This window comes from Sciurus carolinensis, chromosome 15, assembly GCF_902686445.1.
Source record: "Sciurus carolinensis chromosome 15, mSciCar1.2, whole genome shotgun sequence".
Classification (NCBI taxonomy): Eukaryota; Metazoa; Chordata; class Mammalia; order Rodentia; family Sciuridae; genus Sciurus; species Sciurus carolinensis.
Window position 1 is genome coordinate 7,393,585 of NC_062227.1, and position 13,552 is coordinate 7,407,136.

Consider the following 13,552-nt stretch of genomic DNA (forward strand, 5'->3'; position numbering starts at 1 on the left):
TCAAGGTGATACTTTGGGACAAGTGTCATTCTGTTTAGGATGAGGAAACAAGCTCATGAGAGAAAGTAGTGTGCCCAGATGACACAGGAAATGTAAAGTAAGGATTCAAACTCTGGCTTCTTTGGCACCAAAGCCCTTGTCAGCTGCATCCTGCTTTCTCCCATGTCCTGTAAAAGTATCGATTTATCAATCATTTATTCTGTTAACTTCCAAATGAGCTCTGATGTGCACCTGCTATGCATGATACTTAGGGAGAAGGCAGAAACAGAAAGCCATTCAGACCGAGGGGGAAAGGGTTGCCTCTGTGGCCAAGCATGGTGCCATTACCCAAATCAGGGTCAGTTCCTAGGCCTCAGTTAGCTGAGAGGAAAGAGAGGGATGCAGACCCCAAGACTTTCTGGCACTTCTCAGGACTGACCTTGGGCTGCCATCTGACCTCAGGAAGTGCTCCAAGACCTGTAGGAAGGATCGCCTTCTGTTTTGTTAAGTTTGGGTTTTTAAAAATTCTTTGTTCATTGTTTTGCTGATAATCAGCCACATTAGGAATTTATGCAACAGGAAAGGAAAACATTGTGAAAAGTGATTTTATGGCAATTCTTCAGAATATGCAAATAGATACTGTCTGCATATGCAAACTTCTGATGAAATTCGTCATGTCAAACTTCTGATAAAATTCAAGGGCATATTATGAAATCGTTGTTCTTGAAGGTTTATAAATAATAAACTAGTCTAATGCAGGCTAAATACTTTGCTATTCAGTGGTCTAAGTTGATTAAAAGAGAAAATCCAGAGACTATTTGGTGTGCATGTTCCTTAGGCATTGTGTGTAAATATATTGCAGGTTGGGGGCATTGTGTTTAATTTCCAGGTAACTGTTTATATTTTGCTGGTGATCTAGGCACCAATGTATCTACTATTAAAAAAAAAAAAAAAAAAAAAAAAAAAAAACAGAATATTGGCACAGGGATCCTGAACAATAAATTTTATAGTCTGGTTACACATGAACTACTTTTAAATATGCATGCATAAGCACATTAGAAAACACACCTAAATATGGAGATTTTTAGGTGGGGTGGAGATTGAATTCAGGTGCACTCAACCACTGAGCCACATCCCCAGCCCTATTTTGTATTTTATTTAGAGCAGGGTCTCATGGAGTTGCTTAGGATCTTGCTTTTGCTGAGGCTGGCTTTGAACTCTGATCCTCCTGCCTCAGCCTCCCGAGCTGCTGGGATTATAGGTATGCGCCACTGCGCCTGGCTGGGATATTTTGAGAAGTAGATATTATTGCATTTTCTGGAGTAACTTTTTGTATTACAAATTATGTGGCCCAGCCTATTTAGTGCTGACAACAAGCCTATACTGGAGGACCCTAGAATTCTGGTCTTTTGAATAAGGGGATTGAGGTAGTGTTGGAATCCCAACCGGGAGTCTAGAGACACTGTTGTTCTGCGTCACTGCCTGGCCTGCCACCTCTCGACACTTGAGCTTTGTTGTCATCGTCTGGTTATAAGTGAGTCCACAACAGTCAGGGGAGACCAATGGACATAAAGAGCGAGTTTGGACCTAAGTGCTAGAGCAGCCTTACATCCCCGGGGAACTGATATTCTTCCTGCTGGATGAAAAGTAGCAACCGTGTCCCTTCGGCTTTGACTGCGACAGCCACAGAATCTTAAAGACTTCTTCAGTGTCGCCTCCCAATTCAGGACTTTCCTTTTATTTCAGTTCGTTTTTTTTTTTTTTTTTTCTGCTCCTAATTTTTAAGTTTCTGTGTACTTTTGCCATGTTTACATGCTGATCTTTCTATTCGAATGATCTGGAATTAGGGAAAACTGTATACAGAACAACATCCGACTCAGGCAGACAGAGACAGTGAGGGCAGTAGAGGGGCCGATTTCCTGAAGCAGAAAACAAAGGCCAAGGCTCCCAGGACCCTGCGAGGACCGATGGACTGAGCTCACCTCATCTTCCAGAAGAATGACCAAGCCACCAAGAGGAGCTACAAAGAATTCTAACAGGTGGACCCAGCAGTATTCTCCCCTCAAGAGAAAGTAAACAGCTACTGCTAAGATTGCCTCAAAGTGTTGAGCTCAGAGTGTAGCCCAGGTTGGAGAATCATACTGAAGATGATCCTGGTGAGATAAACCATGACATAATTAATTCGGTTGCTGCTTACCGCACCTCAGTTAGGACACTAAAGGTGGTCAGAAATCGGCGCATGCTCAGTTTGTCCTGGGTGGTGAAGGTTTGCACCTGGATCACCTTCTATGGTTCTCTGAGTCCTCCTCTGTCTGCTCCCAGGCCAACACAAATTCTGTCCCTCCTCTCTCGTGTCTGTGAACATAGGCTACTTCTCCTCCCTCTTGTGTCCACTGGTTTTAGTCAGGTCTCTTGTTGCTGTGACCAAAAGACCTGATAAGAACAATTAGAGGAGGAAAAGTTTATTTTGGGGGGGTCAAGGTTTCAGAGGTCTCAGTGCATAGAAGGCCAGTTCCATTCCTCAGGGCTCCTAGTGAGGCAGACATCATGGCGGAAGAATGGGGTGGAAGGAAGGGACTCTCATGATGATCAGAAAGCAGAGAGAGAGAGAGAGAAAGAGAGAGAGAGAGAGAGAGAGAGAGAGAGAGAGAGCTCCTCTCCATGGACAAAATAGAAACCCCAAAGGCAGCCCCAATGACCCACCTTCTCCAGCCACGCTCCACCTGCCCAAGTTACCACTCAGCAAGTAGTCTCTATATGGGGCATTAATCCACTGATTGGGGGAATCGTTTCACCTCTGGACCTTCCTGCATTGTCTTACAGTGAGCTTGGGGAGACACCTCACACCCACACCATAACATTCCACCCCCGACCCCCAGGTGCTCCCCCACTCTCTAGAGCCTTTGCAAACACGGTCCACTTCTTCTCCCTACTCTTCATCACCCTTTCTGGAACTTCTGTTTATTGCTTTCATTCTTAGGACCCTTTACTTTCACACATGCGAGCTCCCCTTTCCTCCCCTATATGGTTGATATTTGAGGTGAGCAGGAGATTCTACTGGGTTGTGTGAGCACCAGTAACCAAATGGGAGCAGACCTCGAACAGTCGGTGCGCTGTCTTGATTAAGCACCGGTGAAATGGCACATGGCACTTTTCCAGGGGAGAAATGGCCCCTGGTTACGAGAGGGGTTTGCTTTCTATAGGAGTTGATGAGAGTTAATCATAGCAGGATGCTTAGTGTGACTTAATCATTGGAGACTTGGGATGTGCCAGCTGGACAGTCAGGAAACTAGTTGTGCCTGTTAAAAATCTAACTCGGGAAAACAGCCATAAAAGCTCGAAACTCATTCTAACTCAGGGAAACAGTGGTTAAAGTTTGAAATTTATTGTTACTCGGATAAAAATCTAGAGCATTTGTTTCCTTCCCCCTGCAGGACTCAGTGTCGCTGGGAAAGGACAGAAGCCCAGAGTCGGTGCTCATTGCTGACCTTCTTCCCCTGGGACCCACTGTTACCCAGAGCTTCACTATTCGCTCTCCTCCTTCCAAGACTCGTGGGCAGGGGGAAAGGGGGAAAGTCCAGGGCCCAGTTCTCAGTATCCACCTCCTCTCTCAGGACCCATGGTCACTGGGAAGGGATGGTTGTGTGCCTTCTTGCCCTCCCTCCTCCCGGGCCACACTGTCCTACTTTCTTCCTGGGGGCTGTTTTGGGGGCTGCATATCCTTCAGGTTGGAAAGTCACTATTTCATGTGAATGAGCTCAGCTGACCCCCAGACCACCCTTATGCCAACACTGAGACTGGTGGCTGCCTCTAGCTCATGGATGCACTGGTGAAAGGCAGAGTCAGAGAGAGCCAAGTAAAATGCCACAAAGTCTGGTGTAGCAGATGCAAAGCTTTCCTGCCGACTGCATCTACCAGAAAGGCAGCTTTTGTGCAGACCCTGTAAAAGGCGCAGTTACACAGCCCATTCAATCTGCCACAGGTGGGGGAGTGTGCAGGACACAGTGCTGGCTCGTGTGTTGGTAGCTGGAGAGGAAGAGCCCCAGGCATGCCTCGGGCCATGGCCACCTGACACATCAGATCCAGAGTAACACAGGAGTTTCAGGCCAACCGTAAGTTCACTGTTCTGTGTGGCAAGCTCCAAAGTATATTTCTAGGAAAAGTGAGGTTTGCCTATTGAAAGACAATGAATTCTACCTTTTCTACATGGTTTTCACCGGAAACAAAAACCCTCGTAGGGTATTCAAGGGCTTGTCTGCATTTCTTTTTTTCTCATCTAAATCATGGGAAAAGAAGGCCCTGTTTATTGGAAGTGTGAATTAAAGGCCCCAGCAAAGTGGCAACTGAGTAATTATGTGACACTTTAATTGTTGGTGTTGATAGCTCCTCATTATTCCCACTTTGTAAAGTGTAAGGTAAGATGTCAGCATAACATCCGTACATTTAGGTACATATTGGAGAGGACAAAAGTTGACCTAGCTGAGCACCTTCCGTGTGCCAGGGCGTGGAATCCTGGCTTCTGCTGCATGGTGGGCTCCTGAGAGAATCCTTCAGGAATGCTGGTTCCTTTTCCCAGGCCTAATTGGTACAGCATGCAACCAGGGCATTGGTGTTTTTAAAAAGCTTCCCAATTAATTCTAATGTGCAGCCAAGTTTGGGAATCACTCTGCCAGGTCATTTCTGTTTATTATCTCATTTCACTCACAGAGGAACTCAGGTTGCTGATGAGGTCACAGAGGCGAGCTCATCACGGAACACTTACCTAATTTTTAGTAGCAAAACAGACTGTGAAATTTGGTCCTGCAGCTGTATAATTACAAAGCTTGGGTTCTTTTTCCTCTTCCACACTTATAGAATCCTTGGGTTTTAAGACAGGAGAGCGTTTCTATTTCATTTTACCATGTGCCAGAAACTAGTAGTGAACTTGAATTTATTTAATGTAGGGAAAAATGTGTGTGTGTGTGTGTGTGTGTGTGTGTGTGTGAGAAAGAGAGAAAGAGAGAGAGAGAGAGAGAGAGAGAGAGAGAGATACTGGGCTATTTTGGTGAGGACTGACTTTTGTTTAGAAGCAAACTGTGAAGACTATTATAAATTTCCATCATGTAGAGGTCAGGCTGCCCAGCACCGTGTCCTGGAAGCCAGGGATGGAGTGAACATCAACGTTCTTTTATGGCTTTCTGTAAACACTTCTGTTAAAACTGTATTAAATTCAGGTGGATAGTTAGCAGAACAGGAGGAGTACATACTTCATTAATTCTCAAACTTCATATTTGTGGAAACTTGTCAGTCTCTATAGGGGACACACCCTATAATGGCGACTGCACCCTCATGGCGACCCCTTCCTCATACGTGGCACTGCCTGACTCACTAACAGTTTACTCAGACCTCCGTGCACTGCTGCCCTCCCCTGAAACCTGGGAGGTATGTTCTTACCCAGCAACCAGTTATGTGTAACTCCCTGGTTGGCCTGCTTATCTTTACCTCCTACTGTCAAGGATTGGTTAGTAGCAGTTCTGCGAACGTGACCAACTCGTGTTTGCCATATAGTCTTATGGAACTCTCCCCTGCATGAATCCCCCATGCCTTGTTAATTTTTAAGCTAATTAGCTCCCACCTAGCCCCCATCCTACAAAAAACCTGTGTAACCTCCTCAGTAAACGAGTTCCTGCTTCGCCACGTGCGCTGACAGACCTCCCGGCTCTGGTATGGTTCCTTAGACGCCCACACTCATCATCCTGCTCGGCCCCGTATTCTTCTTTGGGTGAGCCCTAAGGAGATACATCGAACCTTGTTGCTCAACAGGGAGCAACAAGTCTCACCTTCAGGTAAAAACAAATCTCTTCATACGCCTGTTGGCCATTCATATATATGTCTTCTTTTCAGAAATATCTGTACAAGTCCTTTGTGCACTTTTAAATCAGGTTGTTTTCTTTTTGCTATTGAGTTGAATTGCTTTTATATTTTGAATATTAGTCCCCTTATCAGATATATGGTTTGCAAATATTTCCTCCCATGGGAAAATGTTGAACAAAGGAACAAATTTTTATTTAGATAGGAGGAATATATTTTCAAGATCTATTTCATAATATGGTGACCATAGTTAGCAATTTATCGCATCTTTCAACTTGCTTTTAGACCAGATTTTAAATGTTCTCACTACAAAATAAAGAACAATATGCAGGGTAATGGACTTGTTAATTATCTTGGTATAATAATTCCACAATGAATACATATCACAGTGTGCTCCGTAAATATGTGCAATTGTTATTTGTCAATTAAATATAAAAAATGAAATCTTAAAAGATCACATTACTTGATTTCGGCACATTTATAAAGCATATTATGACACCATCACTAGTTATTCAGAACCAGAGTTACCATATTAAATGAGTAAATTGAATAGGAAATCAAAACAAAACAAACTGAAAAGCTTGAAGTCAGGAAAAGAAGAAAAGCAGCCTAAGATTAAAGCTCGTGTAAAATGTAGTAAATAATAGGTAGGCATGTTTATGACACCGTACGGAGGTGGTGGCTTGGAAACGAGGTTCCCCCACCCTCCTACCCCCCCAGCTCCTGTTAATGCAGGAGCACTTGAGGTGCAATGGCTGGATTGTGAGAGCTGGAGCCCACTCAGTCCGCTCTGGCTAGATGGACTCACTGGGCGGCAACCATTCGCAGGTGCCTGAGGATGGGGGTCTCTGGGGACATGCCCTGGAAGGGTGCATCTTCCTGAAGCCCTGTCCTCCCTTCTCTCTCTCAGCTTCCTGCCCCCACCAAGAGCTGAGCCCACTGGGCCTCCTCCCCAGACGTGCACCGCGGGCCCAGAGCAATGGAGTCGGCTATCTCTGCACTGAGACCTCTGAAACGGTGAGCCCCCGTCAACTCTCCCTCTTCTGAGTTTCTTCACAAGTATTTTGGTCAGAGCAATGCAAAAGCTGCCTGAAGCGCAGAGGGAAAAGAAAATAGGGAGTAAAGGAGCTTTACACACCAAAATGAAGGAGAGAAGCAGGCGGAGCAAACGCCCTGGCAGAGTGGCGGGGTTGTCTCCCCAGAGGCCGCGGACCTCTGGAATGCACGATGGGAAAGGAAGGCTGCGTGTCCACGGCCCCCTCCCACACACCACGTCATCCAGCTGGACTCTTTGTGTCCAGACACCTGTCTGACAGCATTGACCTTTATCAACTGCAGTGAGCAGAGATTCACATCTTCTTTTTCTCATGCACCTGTCCAACTCATGTTTCTAGCAAGTGTTCACACTTACTGCGTTTAATAATGATGTAAGTGCATCTTGCTTTAGTCGGGTGTTCAACTTGTCTTGATCCATTAATACATATGCAGAATGAGAAATTCCCGAGATAATGAGGCCTGGGAAATGGGAGGGAAAATGAAGGCCATGAACTGACGGCCATCATCTCCTGAAACAAGTGTTTTCCAGGTGTGGCTGCAGACAGCGTGGAGGTGTTCTATCCCCCTTCAAAGAAACAGTGTCTAGGAGGCGTTCATCTCCTCCAGAGCAAATCCTCTCCAGACACTGCCCGCAGATCTCCATCTGGCCAAAAAAAGTTCAAATTCCTGAGTGCCCAAGGAGACTGAAATGCACACTAGACCACCCCTCAAATAACCTACGTAAACCCAGGCCCTTGCTTTGCTCAGTGGCTCATTTTCCATCAGGAAAGTGGGTCCATGGGTGTCATTTCATCCCTGCAGCCCCTGTTCCAGTGTGAAACTGTCCCTGAATGAACAGCTGAGACGAGTCGTGAGGTTTGTGTCCAACCCGGTCTTTTTGAGTTAACATCCATCCTCTTCTGATTGAAAATAGATATTTTCAATTTTAAGCATTTAATTTCCATTTTAATCCTTTGGAATATCTTGTTTTGTTTTGTTTTGTTTTGATTAACAGGACAAAGATTTATTGCTTTGCTAGCAAAGGAGAAACACAGGGGACTCCAGTCCCAGAGGCTGTGACGCTGCCCATCAGCAGGAACAGAGGGCTTTTAAAGAGGTGATTCAAAGGCCACATTCCATGTGCTCTCTGTTGGAGTTGTAATTCACTTTTTAATTTGGGGAAGGGTCATTTCTGAGATCTGTTATCATCCCCAAAGTCTGGATTACTTCATTCCTATGGTGGGTGTGCACTCAGGGATTGGTAACTGCCTAGGATGGAGAAGAAAGGTAATCCTGTTTCCCCTGAGATTAGGAAGGGGGAGAGACTAGAGGGAGAGAGGAAGAGAAAGAAACATGTTCATTTTAAAAACAAGTCACAGTGGCAGAGCTGCAAGGACTGAATTCACAGCATAAAGTGGACACTGTTACATTTCCCCACTGTCAATTTCTACATTCCATTTCTGTGGAAAAATGGGTGCCCACATCTCCAAACTGCTTCCTGCTGAAAGTGGGCAAAGTTGGGGAAGTAACCCAAAGCCCTTGTTCTCTATCAGGTGGGGTGTGGACAGTTAAGGGCATTCAGCATCAGAACAGTCCAGAGATCCACAGTGGCAGATGGCAGGCGACTGGACAAGGCATACATAGGGCAGGGATCATGCCAATGGCCAAGGGTGTCATGGCTTTCCTGAGTTCAGTTTCCTTCTTCTCAAAGTGGACCACGATGGAGCAACCTGTACTCTTCAGGGGGAGAAGGTGGGAATCCCCAGCAAAAGGAGCTTCAGGAGCTACTGAGATGGTCCCTCAGTCCCTCCCTTGACTCACAGGAACAGCTCCTCTGGTTGGAGCCAAGGCAAACTCACCCATCTCCTAACTCTCCTGCAGTTGGCTTTCACCAAGTTCGCCAGCACCTGAATCCTCAGCATGGAAGTGGAAATCCTTGGACAGTCAGGCCTACCCAAGAATACTGGAGCGGGGACTGCTCCTGGGTCCCAATGGTGTGCCAAATTTGCCGCTGAAAGCTTGATCCTTGTCCCCGATGCCATTGCAATAACAAGGACACAGTTTTGAGAAAAAGGAAAGGAAGGTTTATTGCTCTGCAAGCAAAGGAGAAACACAGGGGATGTCTGTCCCAGAGGGTGTGATTCTCCTTTGGAGTATCTTATATTGCTTTTAATCTGAGAAAGTCTTCATTCCTGCCTGTTTTATGATCTCTCTGTCCGTTTCCATAGCTCTGTAATCTGACCTCACCAGACCTTACAAAGATGGCACATGAACACACAGCAACTCAGCAGCGCAGATGATGTGGGCCTCCCCCGACCCCACACAGGCCCGGTCTTGTCTTAGAAGCTGCTGTGCTGTGAATATTTGCCCCCTCCAAAACTCACGTTGAAATGCAATTGCCATGACAATAATAAGAGGCAAGACCTTGAAGAGGTGCTGAGGTCAAGAGGACCGCACCTCCTGGGGCACTGCTGTTAGGAAAGGGCGAGGCTGACCCTCGCTGGCCTCTCCCGCCTTCTTTGCCCTCTGCCCTGTTAGGATGCAGCAAGAAGGCTCTCATGAGAGGTTGGCCCCTCCATCTTGGGCTTCCAGAACTCCAGGACTGTGAGGCAGTGAACTTTCGTTCACTGTGGATTTCTGTTACATCAGCACAGAACAGACCAAGATGGTTGTCCATTCTTATTCCCTCCATTAAAAGTCAGTAAGAGAGACGCCTTGATTACAGTCTCCCATTTGAGTTCCTTAGTCTCATAAACCCCTGTGACCTTCATAGCCTGAACTCATAATTTAGCAATTATGCATATTCATGTCATCTCGAGCTATATTTCAAATGTGTTATCCTTTTCCTCCAAGATTCACAGTGTCTGTGAGAATCATGACCTATATTGTGAAGGTCTTCAAGGCAACTCTAATGGCTATTGAAATATATTATTTTCTTCATTCTCAATGTATAATTTATTGGTTAAGAATAAAATAGGGAAGTGAATTATTAACTGCATCTCAGTGGGTCAGAACAGTTGGGCTCAAAAGTCACAGAACTCAAACTCTTGACAGGAAAACTTAGACCCGCACTTTCCACCCCCATGGGGAGATATGGCATCTGTAGGGTGATGTCTAAACTTCTTTTCCTGACACAGTTCTAACTTGGGAACCCCTTCTACTCAGTTCTCCTCACTTCTCTGCTTTCTCATTACAGCCTGGCTGTACCATTCCTTGGGACCTATTCCCTCCAAATTTAAACTCTAAACCTGCATCCGCTCTTCATCTCGTGAATTCCTGTCATCCCAAAGCTTTGATTCATTCTCTAAGAACTGAGTTCCAACATTGTTCCACCGACACTCTCAATCCATGCTCCTCCTGCTCCACATAACATTCAAATGTTCCAACTGCATCAAACCAACCAGAACCTTTTACATTCCTAACCCTGGGCTGTAGTGTGTTGCTACATCCTGGATGGATCTGGATTGGGACTGTTAGTGGTTTACGGTTCCCCGCCTTGGATGGACCACAGGTGCACCATTGTAGCCCTTGTGGCAATTCCCTTCCACTTTTCCCTTGGTTCTACCAAACCTTGGCCACTCTCCATAAGGACTACGCACTTCTAATCTCATCCTTTCCCCAGATCTTGCCTCTCGTTCCACAAGAACATTGGTATTTTAGCCAGATCGTCCATGCTGCCATTGCCACGCCTTAAGCAACCAGCTGACCATATGGAGACGCCACACTTGCAGGCGGTGGGGCTCATGATCCTGCCTTCTGATCTCAGCGCTCTTGGAGGGAGACACCCTTCTGCCCAAAGCCAGCCCATCCCCCATCGTTTCTTCAGTCATGTTTTTGTTCGTTTGGTAACATCTGTGTCTCCCCTTTCATTTATTTTGATTTATAAACATGCTCAGAAACCTTCCATTTTAAGGGGCAGAAACCACTATCAATCCTAATTGCATCCACCCCTTTCCGGGTCATGGCCATTCCCTCTTTAGGCCCGAACTTCTCAATAGAAACGTCCATCCTTACTTCCTGGTCGGGCTGCGCTCACTTCATTAAGCCGATCCCATCTCAACTCCAGCCCTGTGCTCCCTGAGGACTCTGAGGTCATCACTGCTCAGGAGTCAGGGCCCAGTTCACGGCGTCCAGGGCCTTCGGCCGGTGTCCAGCCTCTTGTTTCGCTCCCCTCTCCTTCCTTGCCTCCCGTCACCCACTTTTCCCTCTTTCCCTTCTGAAGTCTCTGAAGGGGCCTCCATATAGATGAAGAAGAGGTCCTTTATTTTAGTAATTTGAAAATGGTGTGCCTGGGTAGCCGCTTTCTTGTTTTCTGTTTGATGTTCTCTAACTTCCTTTGATCTGTGATTTGCAGTCTGCTGGGAACTTTATTCTAGGAAATTCTTGACCATTACCACTTCAAACACTCCTTCGGCCTCCTTCTCTCTCAGACTCCACTGACATCCACTGAGATCAGATTGCCTGATAGATACGGGATAGACGCCCCTGAGTTCCTGGATGTTTTGTTGTTCTTTTTCTTCTTTTTAACATTCTTTCCCCTCCTCCTCCTGTTCCTCCTCCTCTTCCTCCTCCTCTCTTTCTTCTCTGAATTTCCACTTGAGTAATTACCATTGCTCTCTCCTTAAGTACAGGATTCCTCCTGGGCTACATGGACCCTTTGAACAAACACCTTGTGTTGCATGGTCAGGACTGAGATAGATCATTCTTATGCCAAAAATGAGTGTCTCCCTTCTGCTAAGCCTTTGGTGTGAGGTTTTTATCGGTCTCTTAAGAAATGTGTGAAGCGTGCTTAATTAACTTGTATTTTTGACAGTGAAATTGTTTGGTTGTAATGGTTCGTGACTTTTTTAATGTGTGTTTCATTGAAATATTCAACATAGTTGGATTGGAATATTCACTCTTTTGGCTAATCATAGGCCTTTGAACTCACCTAAGTGCTCGAGATAAGCATCTAATGAGGCAGTTATGATTCTCATTAAGTTTACACTAGCCATGAAGGTCTTTTACTTCTTTTACTTTTTAAAGTAAACAAGCTATAAAAGAATTCATTCCAAAATATCCCGCCTGTGGCAGACATTAATGTTCTTCATCATTGGCTTTTAATTTTACCAAACACTCATAAAGCCCAGGCAGTCTCAGTTGGAAGCTCTTTCCCTTTTTTAATAATGACCAAGTCTCAATATTAGATTTAAACCAAACCTACTTTTTTATACAAAAAATATAGTCTTTACTTTTCAGAGTAGTATCAAGTTCACAGAGAAATTGAGTAGAGGGAATCATATGACCCATGCCCCAGTGTAGGCACAGACTCCTCCATAACCAACATCACCAAAGTGGGGTTTGCCATAATTAATCTATGTTGATTTGTCACTATCAGCCAAAGTTATAGTGTGTATCTTCCTTTCCTCTTCCTGTGGGACATTCTATGGGTTTTGACAAATGTGTAATGATGTGCATCTGTCATTATAGTGTTACACAGAATTATACCAGGTTGCATGGTAGCATACAGAATAGCTTCAGAGTCTTAAAAACGCTTTGCTCTCTATTCATTCTTCCCTCCTCCTTAACAACTAGCAACCATTGATCTTTTGACTGTCTCCAGAGTTTTGTCTTTTTCATAATATCATCAAATTAGACTGTTTTCCATTACTCTGATGAAATACCTGGAGTAGGCTACTTTATAAAGACAAGAGGTTTCCTGTTGCTCCTGGTTCTGGAGATGCAAGGTTGAGAAGACTCAGACTTCTTGCTGGCAGGGTCCCAAGGCAGCACAGAGAATCACATGGCAAGAAACAGGGAATCATGCCTGTTTGTGTCTCCTCTGGTCTCTCTCCAGCCATAAAACATAGAATTCAATCATGGGGGCTCCAACCTAATGATTTCATTTAATCCTAATCCGTTCCCAAAGACCCCGAGTCTGAACATAATAGTTAGATTAAGTTTCCACCCCCTTATCACATCACCATGGGCATTAAACTTCAATGCATGAAGCCTCAGGGGACCTTGAAGCCATATCTACACCAGAAGAGCCTCCTTTGCTGAGTTTATATTTTATGCCTACGAACAGAATCCTTCCCTTTCTTCAACACAAAACTACTAGCAGATTTTTAAAAATCATTTTAATCAAATTTCAAACAGGTATATTATCTACTCGAAACCTCTAATAACTCCTGGAGTTAGAAAATTGACCTTAGAAGATACTTACTCAGCAAATGACACTAACCTGGCCCAGGTCAGAGTTCCTTTTCTCTGGTAGCTGAGGTTTGTGTTTGTCCCTTCAACATGGTCTTAGAGAGGCAGGGATGGGCCCACCAGTGGCTCTTCCGGGCAGTTCCTGCAGAGGCTCCCCTGCCCTGAGTTGTGTGTTGCAGTAGGGCAGACCCCAGGACTCTGTGGGACCTGGATCCCACTGTTGGGTGGCGTGCACAGAGGTCACATCCTGCTGCCCCCTGGGGGACCTTGCCCAGTCACCTGACCTGCCTCAGCCTCAGTGCATCTGTAAAGTATCACTAAATTCTCTCCAGAGTCCTGTGCAGCTCCAAAGGTCCCATGTCACTCACCGGGGAAGGTAAACCTCTGCTGCTCTCAGGGCGTGTCTTTCCTCAGAGTTCAAGTTTCATGGGGAAAAATGAAACTCTCCCTCAAGCATGTTAGGAATCAGTGCTTGAAAACAGCAATTTTCAGTGTC